This window comes from Amborella trichopoda, chromosome 3 (genome assembly GCF_054954075.1).
Source record: "Amborella trichopoda isolate Santa Cruz 75 chromosome 3, AtrichopodaSantaCruz75HAP2 v2.0, whole genome shotgun sequence".
In the NCBI taxonomy this organism is placed as follows: domain Eukaryota; kingdom Viridiplantae; phylum Streptophyta; class Magnoliopsida; order Amborellales; family Amborellaceae; genus Amborella; species Amborella trichopoda.
In genome coordinates, this window is record NC_142338.1 from 30,901,266 (window position 1) to 30,919,034 (window position 17,769).

Consider the following 17,769-nt stretch of genomic DNA (forward strand, 5'->3'; position numbering starts at 1 on the left):
AAAAGAATATCAAATCATCTCTCCAACTGTCACCAACAATCAAAGCCCTCTTCTTTCGTCTTTTGATCACATAGTCGGTTAAAATAGACGTCAAGAAAGCTTGACAGGAATACAAAGAGAAGTATGTGAATGAAAACTTGCATTGGAAAATTGTCATAAAGCCGTTATAATGCTACACAAATATATGTGAGAGAGATCTTATAAAAAGGAAGAGTGGGAATTTCAAGATGTTAGCTGAAATTGCGGCAGTGGGAAACTGAACAGGAGAAGTGATGTAACAGTCTTCGACCTACATCCCCATGCTCACATCCTCTACATCCCCTTTGACAATGATTAGCATGTTGAGAGACGATAAATCTTGCAATGTCACTTGAAATGATGTACCCGGACCCATTGGTATAAAGGAAAATCTTCCCTAGATCGGGTTGAGGTTACCCATATTAAATTTTTTTTTTTTCTCTAGATCGAAGAGGCTTGTGAAACAGGTTGAGTTACCCAAATCTCTCTCTTGAACATTTATCAAACAACCCAATTCTCTCTCTCTTAAACATTCATCAAACAAGGAAACAAAGAAAAAACCAATAGTAAAGCTATAGAAATACTTATCTCTTAATCAAAGTATAAACCATAAAAACAAATAAATAAATTCTCATTTGCAAAGGAATCCATTAATGCTTTCAAACACAATTCTCTCTCTAACCCGTCATTAAGAGTCTCAATAATACAATCAAGAGAAAACATGGCTACACCCTTAATCCATACATGAAAGAAAGAGAGAGAAAATTTACCTACTCTATTGTTGAAGTAATGCAAAAGCAAAAGGGGAGAGAGAGAGAGAGAGAGAGAGAGAGAGAGAGAGAGAGAAAAAATGAATCGAGAGATTTTGAGCTGCAAAAGGAAGTAGTGTTAGGGTGCGTGTATTAGAGAAATCAATAGAAAGTAAAGAAAGAAAAGAAAGAGTGAGATTTTAGGAAAGAGGGTGTCTAAGAAATTTTTGGAAAGAGTGAGAGAGATAGAAAAGAGGATGTGTGAGATTTGACGAAAGAGTAAGAGAGAAAAGATTGAGGTTGTTGGAGAGGGAGAGAGAAATAGAGAGAGGATGTTTGAAGAGAAAGAGAGATGGATTTTAGGAAAGATAGTGTGTATGAAATAGAGAAAATGAAGAAAATAAAGAAAGAGAGAGATTGTAGGAAAGACGGTGTTTGAAAGATTTTAGAAAAGAGGCGAGAGAGGTAGGGAAGAAGCCATGTGAGTGATTTGAGGAAAGAGTGAGAGAGAAAAAAGATTTGAGTTCATTTCCATATTATTGAGAGAGAGAATGGGAGAGAGTGATTGAAGGAAAGATGGAGATTTAATTTTGGGGGAAAGACTTAAGTAAAGAAGAGAATGAGAGAGAGCATTGGAAAATGGAGAGAGAGAATGATTTAAGGAAAGAAGAGAATGAGAGATAGCGTTGAGAGAGAGATATATATTATTGAGAGAAAGATTGGGAGAGAGTGATTTAAGGAAAGGGATATACTTTATTTTAGGGGAGAGATTTAAGGAAAGAAGAGAGGGGGAGAGAAATATGGCATTGGAAAAGATTGGGAGAGAGAATGGAGAGAGAGAGATAGAGGGCAATTATGGAAAAAAAAACATGTGGCTTTAAAATAGCAAAGGTATTCCTCTCACTTAATTTATAATAATAGATAGATAGATATAAAACATATTGTGTTGCACAGATCATTTAGTAAAATTAGAAAACGGATAAAAAAGAAAGAATCAAAAGAAAATAAAAGGAAGGCAACAAACACCGTTTTACAGCTGGGTTGATTAGGATTGAACTGTCCCTCATTTCCATCACTCATTAAATACTCTACATTTCGTTCATACTTTTCCATTCCGGAGTGTAGGAAGAGGCTTGAGAGGGGCCCAACTTGTCCATACAAAAATGAAGGCCCCTAGCCCCATGATGATGTTAACAACCCTGCTTCTCTTCACTGTCATGGTAGCCCCCGGCGAGGCCCACAAGCAATGGTCCCAACATCACGGCCTCCATGTCAGATTCTATGAACACACGTGCCCCAAGGTAGAATCCATCGTCAAGGATGTTGTGGCACATGCAGCCGCTATCAACCCCAGAATCATCCTTGGCCTCATCCGCATCCAGTTCCACGATTGCTTCGTTACGGTGAGATTTTATTTATGAGATTGTATACGATAAGACCCTGTATCTTTATTACAAGAATGTCACAATTAATTGGAGCTATTAGATGTCAAATTTGATAGATTGGGGTGTGTAATGAGGGAATTTTTTTTTGTTTTTTTTACTTTGGGACTAGACAATACTACTCTTACAACCACCCAATTCAATAACTAATAGACAAGTGTCTTTATCTACCTTTCCTTTGTTTATTTGTAAAATTTCACCCTTTTTTCATATTTCTAAACTGAGTTTTATTCTCTTTTTTCTTAGTCACTTCTTGCACATTTTGAATTTCTTAAAATTTTCACAGCTAAACTAATGTTTTTTTTTTTTTCTTTTCAAGTACTGCTAGAAAGTCTTATTATCTCAATCAGGAGTATAATATAATCCTATCTAATTTACTATATGCTATAAACAAGGTAAAAAGAAAAAAGAAAAAGAAAAAAAGACAATAGTTTTAAGTCCTCATGGTCTACACTGACTATGGGAGTGGACATTAGTTGGACCCTCTTTGGGATGAGATTCCAATTTTTAATGTTAAGTTTACTGATTGAGATGGATAGAGTTTATCTGCAAACTCTAGGATTCGAAAAATCCCTAGATTACTTTTAGCCTCAAGATTAAATAATCCTTTTCCCCTGTTTAGAATGAAGTTGGATGTCTGGCAAATGATAAGAAGGGGCATCCAACGTTAGTTCCCATGGGCCAAAACATTTACAAAGAAGAAGGAACAATCTTATATCCTATCACATTCTCCATTTGTTCATGGGGCAAAATTTTGCTTTTTCTGGAGTAGTTAAGCTATAAGATCGGAAGCAGTCCAAAGCTTAAAGTTCTCTGTCTCTCTCTCTTCCCCTCTCACTCCCCCTGTTGTTAAAAGTAAAACCACCTGGTTCCCTAAGGGGCATGGCTTAATTTCTTTCTCTCTCTCTCTCTTAACCAACACCGAACTCACAGAGTTGTGATGCCTCCCTCCTCCTGGATGCAACCCCAAGCAACGAGCTCGTGGAGAAGGCCTCCCCCGCCAACTCCTACACCCTCCGTGGCCTCGAGGTGCTTGATGATGCCAAGGCCCAGCTCGAAGCAGTCCAAAGTGTAAAGTTCTCCGTCTCTCTCTCTCCCCCTCTCACTCCCTCTGTTGTTAAAAGTAAAACCACCCGGTTCCCTAAGGGGCATGGCTTAATTTCTCTCTCTCTCTCTCTCTCTCTCTCTCTCTCTCTCTCTCTCTTAACCAACACCGAATTCACAGGGTTGTGATGCCTCCCTCCTTCTGGATGCAACCTCAAGCCGTGAGCTCGTGGAGAAGGCCTTCCCCGCCAACTCCTACACCCTCCGTGGCCTCGAGGTGCTTGATGATGCCAAGGCCCAGCTCGAAGCAGTCTAAAGCTTAAAGTTCTCTGTCTCTCTCTCTTCCCCTCTCACTCCCTCTGTTGTTACAAGTAAAACCACCCGGTTCCCTAAGGGGCATGGCTTAGTTTCTCTCTCTCTCTCTCTCTCTCTCTCTCTCTTAACCAACACCGAACTCACAGGGTTATGATGCCTCCCTCCTCCTAGATGCAACCCCAAGCCACGAGCTCGTGGAGAAGGCCTCCCCCGCTAACTCCTACACCCTCCGTGGCCTTGAGGTGCTTGATGATGCCAAGGCTCAGCTCGAAGCAGTCTAAAGCTTAAAGTTCTCTGTCTCTCTCTCTTCCCCTCTCACTCCCTCTGTTGTTACAAGTAAAACCACCCGGTTCCCTAAGGGACATGACCTAATTTCTCTCTCTCTCTCTCTCTCTCTCTTAACCAACACCGAACTCATAGGGTTATGATGCCTCCCTCCTCCTAGATGCAACCCCAAGCCACGAGCTCGTGGAGAAGGCCTCCCCCGCCAACTCCTACACCCTCCGTGGCCTCGAGGTGCTTGATGATGCCAAGGCTCAGCTCGAAGCAGCTTGCCTCGGCATTGTCTCCTGTGTTGACACAATTGCCCTTGCTGCTCCCGACGCCTCTGTCCTTGTCGGCATCCCCCACTACTCTGTTCCCTGGGGCCGTCGTGACAGTCACTTATCTCGAGCAATTGTTGTCCTAAACAACCTGTCCACCCCCTTCTATGACCTCCCAACCTCGATTCGCATATTCTAGTCCAGAAACTTCAAAATAGGAGACTTCGTGGTCTTATCAGGTTCTCACTCTATTGGAAACGCTCTTTGCCCTTCCTTTGGCTACGGGCTTTATGGTTGTAGCCATGTATACTCGATGTACAAGAGCTATGCTGATGAGCTCAGGCAGATTTGCCCGTCGATTACTCTGCCAGGCTTTACGAACTCGGTCGTGAAATTGAGCAAGGATTCGACACATAAGATGGACGACTCGTATTACAACTGCCTTAGGAAGAACCATCCCTTAGTCCCTTCAGACCACGCTTTGATGACTAGCTCTGAGACGAGGAGGATCGTGAGGAAGATGGCTTTGCACCCTGACTAGTGGGCTAGGAAATTTGGTTTGGCGATGGGGATGATTGGGGTTCTTATTGGTGGGCAGGGGGAGGTTAGGAGCTCTTGTAGATACGTCAATAGCGAGGAACAGAGAGGAATGGGCTTGGGTTGCCCCGTTTACCTTTCCCTTTGATTCCGTGATTGATGAGAAGGAAGAGGCACAATAACAATACTTGAGTGGTGTTCAACTCCATTTATTACTGAATTTTTTATTGACTTATTTAACGTCCATTGTTGTAAACACAGACTCGTTCCACTTGAGAAGATGTGGAGGCCGTTGAGTAACTTCAATGCATTCTTGATGACAGGATCCTTAAATTTTACAATTTATTGTCTTCATATAACACTCTCCTACTTTAAGAAAGGAAAAGAATTCTTTATCTTTTCGACATGGGGTCGTGATCACTTTTAGACGACTGAAAGGAAGTTATATTATTACTCATTTCACATTTAATTAGATAGATGCATGCCCTGTTAAAAACCCTAGTCTATATGGCATTGATAAAACAGGAAGCAATGAAGCGTATGTCTTAAAACAAGAAGCAGCTCTGCAATGCCTCACCGGAGTTCCTCACTCTACATGTTGGAGTGTTTCCTCCCATTCCCTCCTAAATTCAGATAAAACCCAACTAAGTACAAAACCTCACAAGCACAAAAAACCACATTAAACCTTTGTGGTATGCCAATGCCATTAAATGGATGAAGAGTCCTAAATAATCTTTGTTTGTATACATGATTTTAGTTTAAGCATATCAGATACTAAAACCAAACCAAAGGACCAAGGGGGTGGTTCCATCAAATCATGTGCGAAGCAAGTAATAGACAAAGCCAATAAATAGCTGGAACCACTAAAGGTGGAAGAAGAGTGACTATCGCAAGACCTTCGAATCGCCTATCATCTCATGCAAAATTCCCTCCATTTTGTGCACCTTCTAATCGCCTATCATCTCATGCAAAAATCCCTCCACTTTGTGTAACATATCTGGCAACAAAAGATTAAACTGAGTGCCTAATTATTGAAGGAAAAATATACAAAGACATCATTTACTTTTATTACAAAGATATTACGATTGCTTTTGTCCAACGGATTTCAAATCGCGTGGTTATGAATGTGTCCCTAATTGGACTCAAAGCTCAAATACTTTTCTCGAATACCGTGACACATCCCAGGCCATTGAAGTTGTCATCTAATGGCTAAAAATGATTGTGATCTTGTAAAAAAATGATAAATAATTTTATAGTATATAATCCCATTATTGAATTATTAAAAATTAAAACTTAAATCAAAGTAGGGATCACTATTTGCGCCTATATCGTTTTTATTTCCTCCCATATAAATGGCTCGAACTCTGGATATGAAGGCTTAATATATGTGTTGAGCTTGCACAAGGAAAGGATACGTGATATGAGTGCAAAACTGAAGTTTCGAACTTAACTGAGTTACCGAGTACAGTACCTTGAAAGGAGGGATCCAAAATACAGCTCCGCAAAATTGCACCAATGTCAAATGATTCAGGCTTGCCATAATATGTCAAGGGCCCTCATGGATACCTGTGAAGCATGAGTGCACAAAATTTTGAACTTTTGCAAAAGCATTTCATCGCTCGGCCATTTCATGTCAATGTAAATAGCCAAATATATATATATAAATACATATATAGGAAAATATTGAGAGTACCCCACTAGCTCATATGCACATATGAGCCCAACGATCCAGATTGATTATGGGCTGATCTGAAGATCACGACATCATTTTGTGTTTGAATTTTTTATTTTTTTTTTACAAATCCAAACAACTTGCAATTTTAGGCATCCATTATTCTCATTAAGGAGCAGCTAATAAAAATATTTTTAAAAAAATTCGTAAAAACTAAAATGACCAAAATACCTCCGAAATGTTTCAGGGGTATTTTGATAAATTTATTTCTTGCTAATTTTTTTTCGGATATTTTTATTAGATTCTAATATACAATATATATACATTGGAAAAAGCTGGGATTAGCCCACTAGCTCATATGAACATATGAGCCCAACGGCCCAGATTGAATATGGGCCGATCTGACGATCACGAATGTCTGGGAGTGCTTGAATTATTTTTTTTTTCTATTATCCAAATCACTTGAAATTTTAGGTGTGTGTTTTTCTCATCAAGGCGTACCTAATAAAAATAAAAAAAAATTATTTGTGAGAGAAAAAATTACTAAAATACCCCCAAAAAGTTTTTGGGGGTATTTTGGTCAATTTATTTCATATAAAATATTTTTTTAATATTAACCTATTTTTTTATAAATACACGCATAAAATTTCAAGTGATATAGATTTGTAGAAAAATAAATAAAATTCAAATATTATCGGATATCCGTGATCGCCAGATCGGCCCAAATTCAATCTGGGCCGTTGGGCTCATATGTTCATATGAGCTAGTGGGCTAATCCCATATTTAATCTGAGCCATTGCAGATTATTTTTTTTATATTTTTATTAGGTGTTGCTTGATGAGAATAACACACGCGTAAAATTTCAAGTAATTTGGATTTATAGAAAAAAAATTAAAATTCAAACATGAAATGAGGTCATGGCCATCATATCGGCTCAGATTCAATTTGGGCCGTAGGGCTCATATCTTCTTGTTAGCCCTTGGGCTAACAAGAATATATATACACTAGCTCACAATATCAACAGTATTTAAAACACTGAAGAAATTGTGATATTTAATATAGAGAAAAACATACAAAATTGGAACATTCCTAAAATACCTATATATGAAATATATAGGAAATGATCATTTCAATTTAAAAGTGATTATGCTATAAAAACTGTAAAACGAACAGTTTCCATCATTAAAACACATGATACCTTCCAGCTTCTATCTAAAGAAATAATAGAAGAACACAAAAGGAAGGGTTACAATTATTTGTATATAAGATTAGTGCAAGTAGCGATTAAACCTGTAACTAGAACATGACTCAATAATTCAGTCCTGATATGCTTAAGAGACTAGGCATAGAAATTTCTCAGACTCCTTATTGGGAATTGTGGGGTCAAGCCTTTGTGAAGGCCCCATATATTTCAACTACTATCCAAAATTTCAGTTTTGCTAACTGATCTTAACTTGTTAAAAGTTTACCACTGAATCTTCAACTCAATGATTTGATATGGAATTTAGTTCTCAGAACATAACTATCATTTATAGGTTGTATTATAAGGTAATGAACACGATATGTCCACATGTTAAAAGGATGGATAAAAAAGGACAGACCTTTTTTTTCAAACAAATATTGAAAAATCCAACTTAATTGTCCCAAAAACCATAACATGGGATCAGGTTAGCCTACTTGCTCAATGGAACTTACATAATGAAGTGCATGTTAGGCCTACCCAAAATTCCAATTTTAAGTCCATTATAGAATTTCCTAATGGCGAAGTTGAAATACAATTTAATCCTCAAAGAAGCACTAGGATTAATTTTGCCGCACAAATTCCTAGAATACTAGCTAAGAACTCTACTTCTTCTCTTCCTACCATGAATTTGGAAAATCAACATTTAGATGCTATTCTCAAAGGCCTAAGGAGAGTAGGTGATAATATTCAACAACCAGTTTACAATGTAGAAATACTTAAAACCCAAAATTCTAGGCCCTTATCTCTTGAGCCTTCATTCTCAGATGTGAAATATAATTCACATCAAATGAATGTTATTGAAATAAAAAATTTCGAATTAATTATGAAAAAATAGAAAAAGATTTTAATAGTGACCATAATAAGAAGATGAGAGAATGGTTCCTATACAAAGGAACCCCGGCATCCAAACAATATATAACAGAAAAATATATTGAAGATATGAAAAAGGTTAGAGGAAATATATTCTTTTTTAGATGGTTTGGGGAATATTTGTTAAAAAGAATAAACTAAAATTCCCATTCGAATATAGAGATGAAAGATATACCAGAATAAATCCTGACATTAATGCAATGTCTGCACAGTATAACACCTATAAAACTACTAAAGGTAAAGTAGAAGCTACACATCCACTTGAAGATATAGTCGAAATCATGGGAACTAAAGCAGCTCATTACAAAAAGGTAGCTGACACTACTAATATGGAAGGATTTAAAACTATTATAGAACACAACAATTATACTAATTTATATCTTTAGTCCTTAAGAAGACAGACTGATAGGATTGAGAGTCTAGTGTCTAAAACTGATACATTAGTTTCTAAAATAGAAACTGCCAAAACTATGGCTTCTTCAAGTAAAACTACTACACCTTTGTTATTCAAGCCCTCTCCAGAGCTTCCTAGAGATAAATTTAAACTCCAGCTGGTGAGCTCTGAGAGTCTAGATGAAATAGCAAATTGTTTAGGAAATCTGAAGGTTAATGACAAGGAAAAACAAAAAATTCCTTAATCTTCGAATAATGTGATTGAAGATATACATGAAGATTGTATAGAAAATGACATATAAGAATTAGAACAAATGTTTAAGCAATCATTAAATAATGAACCTGCTGAAATTAACAAAGTAGGATATGGTCTTAAATAAGACTAACAGCCCCCACTAAAATGTATTATCCTAGACCTTCTCCTGTTGATTTACAATATGAAGAAGACATCTTGATGGGCTCAACTATGTATGATGGTAAAGCCATAGTAGAATGGAACTTAGATACATTAAGTGAATATCAAATACTCACTCTACTTAGACACATGATGCCGTATGCCACAACAAGATTAAACATTGAGAATCATGACCCGGATTTAGCAAATGCCATAATCACTGGCTTTACTGGTCAATTACGTGGTTGGTGGGATAATTATCTCACAAAACAAGAGAAAAATCACATCCTCAATGCTAAAAAACAATATGTGAGGAGACAGGTTATACAACCTGATCAAGTTCAAGATATTCAAGTTACAAAATATGAGGTTGTAAATACCCTGATTTACACCATGGCTCTACATTTTATAGGCAATACTTCTATCTTGACTCAAAGACAACAAGACCTCCTCTAAAATCTTAGATTCCCTACTCTATCTCACTTTAAATGGTACAAGGATACTTTCCATTCAAGGCTTTTAACTGTACAAGATAGTAGGGCAAGCTATTGGAAAGCGCAATTTATTGCTGGTTTACTAAAATTATTTGGAGAAAACATAAAAACAAGCTAAAAGCTAAAGGCTAAAAATAATAGGGAATTAAATTATGACATCTATATCCTAGGAGAACTGTCTGCAGAAGTTTGTACGACAGGTTTAGAAATATACACGAACCTAAAACTTAGGAAGCAACTAGAAAAACAGAAACTGACTACAAGGAAAGAGTTAGGTGCCTTTTGTGAACAATTTGGTTTTTGAATCTATTAAATCTAAGCCACATCTCTCTCATTCAGGAAAGGAAGAACCTTATAGAACTTATAAGAAGAAATTCAAAAAATTCAAGAGAAAACTCTTTAAAAGAAATAAGCCGAACACAAGTGAAGAAGATAGAGAAAGAGTTGCTAAACATAAAAGAAAATCAGTTATCTGCAGATAATGTGGCAAATTCGGCTATTATGCAAATAAGTGCATAACTAAAAGAAAAATCAATAATTTGAACATTGATGAAGGTCTCGAAAGACAATTATGCCAGATTTTACTTACATCTGATGAAGAAGACTCAGATTCAGAAGAACTAATTAATTTGGTGGATGAATCAGATTCTGAGACATCTTCAGAAAATGAGGGAAGCAGTAATTCAGATTGCAATTGTGATTATTACAAATCTGTTTTATTAATGAATGGATTGGACATAACGTTTTGACATCTGAAGAAATTCTTATTTTAGATATTATTGATAAGATAGAAGATCCACAGGCCAAAAGAGAATCTTATATATGGCTAATGATAAGTCAAATTTAAGCCAAGATAGACAAGAAAGACAATATGAAAAACCCACATACGATTTTAAAAATATTATAAATAGAATGAAACAAAATGAGGTGTCTCTAATAACATGAAAATAATATTTTATTCAAGAACTCAAATTTGAAATAAATAATGTTAAGCAAGAAATAAAATTACTCAAAATTAGAATAGATCAAGTAGAAGAAACATCAAATCATCAAAACTCAATTTTACAGAACAAAGTAAAATTCTTGAGGCAGAAGAAAATAATATTTCTACCAAAAATTTAAAAGAAATGACTTATGTAAACCTCGTAGATAAAATTATATCACAAAAATGATATACTTATGTAACCATTGGGGTTAATAAAGAATTTAATTTTCATACTATAGCTCTAATAGACTCAGGAGCTGATCTAAACTACATAAATGAAGGACTAGTCCCTTCTAAGTATTTTAACAAGACTACTCAAATTCTTAACACAATTGATGGTAAGAGGATGATGATAAAGTATAAATTATCTGATGTTGCAGTTAATAATAGTGGTGCATGTTTTATACTTCTTTTTATAATGGTAAAAGAACTTTTTCAGGCAGTTATATTAGGAACACCATTCTGGAATCTTTTATACCCAATTAAACTATTGGATCATACTGGTCTTGAATCCGAAATTAATGGACATAAAGTAAGATTTGATTTCATAGATAAGCCTAAAACAAAGGAAATAAATCAAATACCAGATGATATTAAAAATAAAGAAAACTTTCTATTTCATTTAAAAGAAGAAATAAGTCATAGATTAATTGAAAAAAGTTTAGATCCCCACAGATACAGAAAGAAATCGCTTATTTTCAACAAAAATTAGAAAGTGATGTATTATGCTGAAATTTCAAATACTTTTTGGAATAGGAAACAACATATAGTAGAATTGCTGTATGAACCAGGCGTCAATGAAAAGTCTATTCCAACAAAATCTAGGCGAATACAGATAAATAGTAGATTGCTTGAAATCTGTAAAAAAAGAGATTCAAGCTTTACTTGATAAAAAGTTAATCAGAAAATCTTACTTCCCTTGGAGTTGCCCTACTTTATATGTAGAAAAAACAATTGAATTAGAAAGAGGGGTCCCTAGGCTAGTAATTAATTACAAGCCTCTATATGAAGAGTTAAGATGAAACAGGTATCCAATCCCCAATAAAAGGGATTTACTTATCAGGCTTTACAAAGGTACTATCTTTTCAAAATTGGATATGAAATCTGGGTATTGGCAGATTCAGATAGCTGAAAGGATCGTTATAAAACGGCACTTACAGTACCTTTAGGACATTATGAATGAAATGTCATGTCATTTGGGCTAAAAACTGTCCATTTTGAATTTCAAAACATTATGAATGAAATCTTCAATCCTTATAGTACTTTCACTATTGTATACATTGATGAAGTTTTAGTATTTTGGGAATCAATTGACCAGCATTGGAAACATTTACACTTATTTCATAAAGTTATTTTAAATGTTGGGTTGGTAGTTTCAGCTAAAAAGATTAAGCTCATTAAAACTATTATTAGATTCCTTGGACATAATATCCACGAAGGTACAATTGTTCCAACTGATTGTGCTTTACAATTTGCTGATAAATTTCCCGATGTTATTCTGGACAAATCTCAACTTCAAAGATTCCGTGGCAGCCTTAATTATATCTCGGACTTTTATAAGAATCTAGCAATTGACAGCCAACCATTACTCCAATGCCTTCGCAAGAATCCATCAGATTGGGGGGATGAGCATACACAGGCAGTAAGGAAGATTAAACTCAAGACCAAACAACTGCCTTGCCAGGCTTTTGCTCATCCAAATGCCTTTAAAATAATAGAAACAGATGCTTCTGATTTAGGATATGGATGAATCTTAACACAAAGATTTCACCCTAATGAAAGGGAAAATTTGGTAAGGTTTACTTCTGGGATATGGAATCCAGCTCAAAAAAATTATTCAACAATTAAAAGAGAAATTTTGTCAATTGTTAAATGTGTTACAAAATTTGAAAGTGACATATTAAACCAAGAATTTCTTATAAGAGTCGATTGTAAATCTGCTAAAGATATTATCGAAAAAGATGTCAAAAATATTACCTCTAAACAGATATTTGCTAGATGGCAGCCATTCTATTTGCATTCGATTTTAAAATTGAATATATAAAAGGGAAAACAAATTCCCTTTTAGACTTTTTGACTTGTGAGTGTTTACAGGGAAATCAAAAGAAGAACAGTGAATCAAAGCCCAAGTAGCAGCAGGAATACTCCTTCTAAAACAAAGGAGCAGTATAATAAAAATAATAGCTTTGAAATAAAAAAGAGAACTCCGTATATTGAAAAGGCAGTTCTCCCTATCTTGGTAATAGAAGCCAAACATGCTCTAAAAGAGCCATATGATATCGCAGAATAATATCTAAAAGATAATTTGCATCCCGAATTAGGGTTAAAGACCTGAAATTATTATGAGAAAATGCTGATTGAAACTGAGTAAGTAAAAATTGTACATAACTACAGAAATAGTAAAATTATTGGATACTCAAAATTCCAAATCCTAAGGATAATATCCTATGAGGATTGGGGCTTCGACCCTCTGAAAAATAAATACTTAGCAGGACCCTTAAATATAAGGGCCTATAACTATTAAGACTATATAAAAGCATGGGATATAGTCATGTTATTCCAAAATGAAATGAGAACTAGCTGGTTTCTGCAATTCCAAATGGTCACTAAAACTAGTGAATTCCCTCAATGGTTCAAGAGATGGACGATATATTGGGGTCGATCTCCTGAATTTTATCCCCCAACTCCTAGAGAATCTTTTGAATTATTCCACACTTTTAATAAAGGTATAAAATTAATAGACAATTTCATTAGCTTTGAGGCCTTATTTGAGGTCCCTTAGATTTTAAGATGGGAATATTCGGTATATCAAAATATTGATGTATGGGATTATATCCCTTATCTTCAAAGAAAAATAATGATAAAATGGTGGGATTCATTCGAGGAGTCTCATGTATGACAAAAAAATATTGATATTATCAGGCTAAAATCAGCCCAAATTGATGAAATAAATCCTAATAAAATTACGGACTATTTTAAATTGCTTAAAAAGAAAAATACGAAATTATCAAAAGCAAAGCTAAAAATGCAGCTGTTAATAGCTCTAATGATGAAGAAGAGCCAGATAATATGTCAACTACCTCTTCAAAAGAAAAAGAAGACTATACACAGGAAAATGAGGATGATTGTTACGGCATCCTGACCCCTCTTAAAGGTAGGTAAATCAATTTCGGGCCGGCCCGACTCCAACCTGATGCAAGACACGAGGCCCATCAATTGATGAAAGTACTTACGTCACCAGTTCAATTATTGCTCGACAAGATTCAATGTAGCTCGAAAAGAAGAATCTTCACTGTAGCAACTTTTTGTCTTGCCACCCATGTGAAGCTCAAATGAAGCCCATGTGAAGGCATTTCCTTTTTGGACTCAAAACGTTTTTAAGTCCTTGCTATCAGCTATAAAAAGGAAGAGAAGCTCTCATTTCGGGAAGGGGTTTTTAGAGGGTTTAACTCCTTTCTGGAAGTCGGTCTTTCTCTAACTCTGCTATGGGTTTGTAAGAGTTTGTGTGTTGGAATGTTTGAGAGTATCATGTGTGCCAGCTTGTGATTATCTTTTGAGTGTAATAATTTGAGAGTATGTAAACTTTATATGTGTGATTGCTATTGGAATAACGTACCAGTGCAGTTCCTTAAGGAGTGGAAGTTATTTGCAAGTTACTACCTGTGTGAAATGTAAGTCTCTATTTTGTTTAACAAAATTTGATTAGTCTTTATTTTGTAAATTAATTTGAATAACCTAGTGGTAATTCCTTGAGTGGAAGTTATTTGCAAGTTACTACGTGCTTGAAATGTAAGTCTCTATTTTTTTTCATAAAATTTGATTAGTCTTTATTTTGTAAATTAATTTGAATAGCCTAGTGGTATCAAAGACTAATATATATATAGAACCTGTCATCATATCAAATCCTTGTGTTTTAAGATTTAGAGATAAAACATTTAAAATATTTGAATCTGTAAGTGATACAGAATAATTTGGAAAACAGTTGAAATATATTGGTCCACTACATAGACTGGATTCGACCATTCCTAACAGAGAATCTGAAAACCTATTATGCCTAGTATCACGTAAACAGACTAAAATAGAATTATTCAAACCTAAGCGTGTTAAAGGTTTAACAACTATTTGTATTAATCCTATATGTAAATATTTATAATTTCTATTTTTATGAATTTGTAATATCTTTTGGGATAATAATTGAAAATCCTCTTGATTATTAGTAACAGAGAGAGTTTCTTCTACTGTTTTTATGGCATATCCGATTTTGAGGTCGAATGTACCTTTTTTGTAAATATCTGATATTGGAACCTTTGGTATGTTCCAATTCTGTATTTGGTTTTCAATATCATTAATAATAATTTCCTCTTTGGTTTTTATCTTTAGAGTTCTATTAGTTGTACTAGTTGTTTTATCTGTCAGATTCTTAATAAATTTCTCCATTATTAGGTTGCGGTTGAGTGTTATCTGGACAGTCCTCCTTGACTACCGCTTACGTCTTCCAGACCTCAGCGGCTCTCCTGGCCTAAACGGTCAACTGACTGGGTGTCCTGAGCGTCTCTAACCTCAATTCTCGGACCAACTTTCTCTAATGGATTAATTTATTAAGTTTCCTAAGATAAAAGAAATAGTAATAACTTTTAGATCTCTAAAACAGGGTTGGCTCTGATACCATTTTGCGCCCAAAATCTACCCTAATTAAAACCTGAGTAAAACTAAGTAAAACGAGTTACGTCTTAAGTAAGACTAGGTACAACGAGTTACTTATTATATTAAATATGAAAAGATTGCGGAATTATAAACAACTAATTGTTGTAGAATAGTGACATAATATAAAAACACACATAGGATAATTAAAATAGGAAGTACAGAAATATCAAATATGATCCAAGAAGTATGAGTATAATCGCAAATTTTTAAATGTAAAGACAAATTTGAACTGCATAACTTACTGATTACATATATAGAGACTTGCAAATTTCTTCCACTCAGGAGGATAATAAGAAGGTAAAGAAGATAGATTACAATCACACATATTACAATTTATCTAAAAGAAGTCATGGAAGTTACCGACTTTGATGGTGTACAAATGTGGATCACTTGAATCTAACCTATTAACTACAGAATGAAGAGGCAGGTAAGAAAGAAGAAGAGAAGAAAAGAGATAGTATGAGAGAGCAGAGAATATGAAAATTATGCGAGCTTTCTTCTTGCTTGATGAGGCTTGTTGCTTCCTTCAATGCCGTCTGCCGTTCTTCTGGCCGAAGTGGTTATTTATAGAGGATTCTTGGTGGAGAGTATGTGGCTGACAGTAATTGCTTCGGGATGAAGGAAATTCATGTGGCTCTTATTCGTTGCTTGTCGAAGAAGGAATACAAGGATAAGGTTGTCGATGATGAAGGTGGGTACGTGGCGGAAGCAGGAGAGCTTTGGGTGTCGGTGATGGCGACGGATGGCGACTGATGACGTATTAGCGAATCTTTGGCGGCTGTGTGAGTGATACGTGTGAGTCGTCGACGAAAGAGGAAGAGACACGTCAGTGGGTGATGTGACCCCAAATTCGTCATCTCCGTGAATAGTAAGGAATAGTAAGGAAAGGGGAATCTTTACTGTGCTTCTTGATGTGACTCTAAATTAGTCACATCGATCATTTACTGTTGGGAAGGAATCTTGTACTATTTCACTGTCTTGTCGTGGTCAGACGAAGAGCATCTTTTCTTATTGCTCTTTTGTCGTTTTATGCAGAAAGAGAAAAGGGAATCTTTTGTATAGGGCTTTATTGAACTGTCGGGTTATTGGACTGTATCGGGCTGATATTGGACTGTATCGGGTTATTGGACTATATCGGGCTGAACGACCGAGCTGCTTAATCTGTGGGCCTATGGTTGAAGTCATCCAATAAGGGATTGCCTGATTGGACAGTTTCTTCTGATGTTGCTAGCGCCGTAGTATCAGGAGCAAATACATGAATAAGAGTATGCTCTATTTCTTCAAAAGTAGCATTGGGATGTGTTTGTTTCAACTTTTTGAGATAGGCTGAGAATGTGGGTAGACTGACTGTATTATTTACTGCTGGAGTGAGAATATTGGTTGGAGTGAGGATATTGGTTTGTGGAGGTATTCTTTTCAGAGGGAGAGTGGCAGGATTGGTACTGAAAATATCCCACCATTTGGTTTTAAGGGTTTTTTCGAGCATGGGAATATACTCATGGTTATTAGTATTATTCTCAGAAATAGAGTATTCCCATTTTAAAATCCAAGGTATTTGATAGATTGTCATGAAGTAAAGATGGTAATCATCTTGGTCTGTGCAAGTATTATATTGAGCAAATTTTGTCTGTAAAGTTTGGAAAGTATCAGGCAATATTTGAGTCTGAGATCCCCATACCAAAAACCAATGTTGAAACCAACTAGGGAATCTTTCAAGAACAGGGAGTTTGAATTGGAGGTACTAAGAATGAGAATTATTTGGATTTTGGTAGGAAAATACTTTGTGCCATGCATCAATATATTCAGAATATTTATAATATTTGTATTGGAATTCCGGGTTTAATAATTTTTTTCCCTGAAGGGGATTACATCCCCAATCCTCATAAGAAAGCAATTTTTTGATTTGAAATTTAGAGTAAGCATATAATTTTGTATTACCTTGCTAAAAATGAACAATAGATACTGATCCGGTTTCCATGAGAATGACTTCATACCATTCACGTGTTTTAATGCCATAGGATGGATTCAAGTGGTTTGCAAGATAAAGGGGAGCTATTTTTTTTGGGTCAAGTTGTGCATAAGCATCAGAAATGGTTATATCAGGTCAGAAAGCAGTGTCTATATAGATTGACTTGGCAGAGGTTGAGGTTTGTTTATGTGGGTATGTTGCCGGGGAAAACGCCGGACTTGGAGTAGATATTGGACTCTGTGGAGGAGTCTGTATTAAATATTCAGGTATATTTGAAGATCGAAGGGGTGACATAGGTGTCAAATTGAGAGAGGAATGGATGGGCATAAGAGGCCCATACCTGTTGCTTGGGACTAATTCCATGGGTCGCTTTCCTTTGGTATTTAAAGACTGAGAAT

At 35.6% G+C, this 17,769-nt stretch overlaps 1 long non-coding RNA gene across 1 annotated transcript; it reads left to right on the plus strand.

Annotated features, from left to right (window-relative positions):
• Positions 1-2,668: 2,668 nt before the first annotated feature.
• On the plus strand, positions 2,669-4,988 carry LOC148782836 (uncharacterized). Its single transcript, XR_016052377.1, has 2 exons — positions 2,669-3,280; positions 3,435-4,988. It is a non-coding gene; the product is annotated as an uncharacterized LOC148782836 (long non-coding RNA).
• The last annotated feature ends 12,781 nt before the right edge of the window (positions 4,989-17,769 follow it).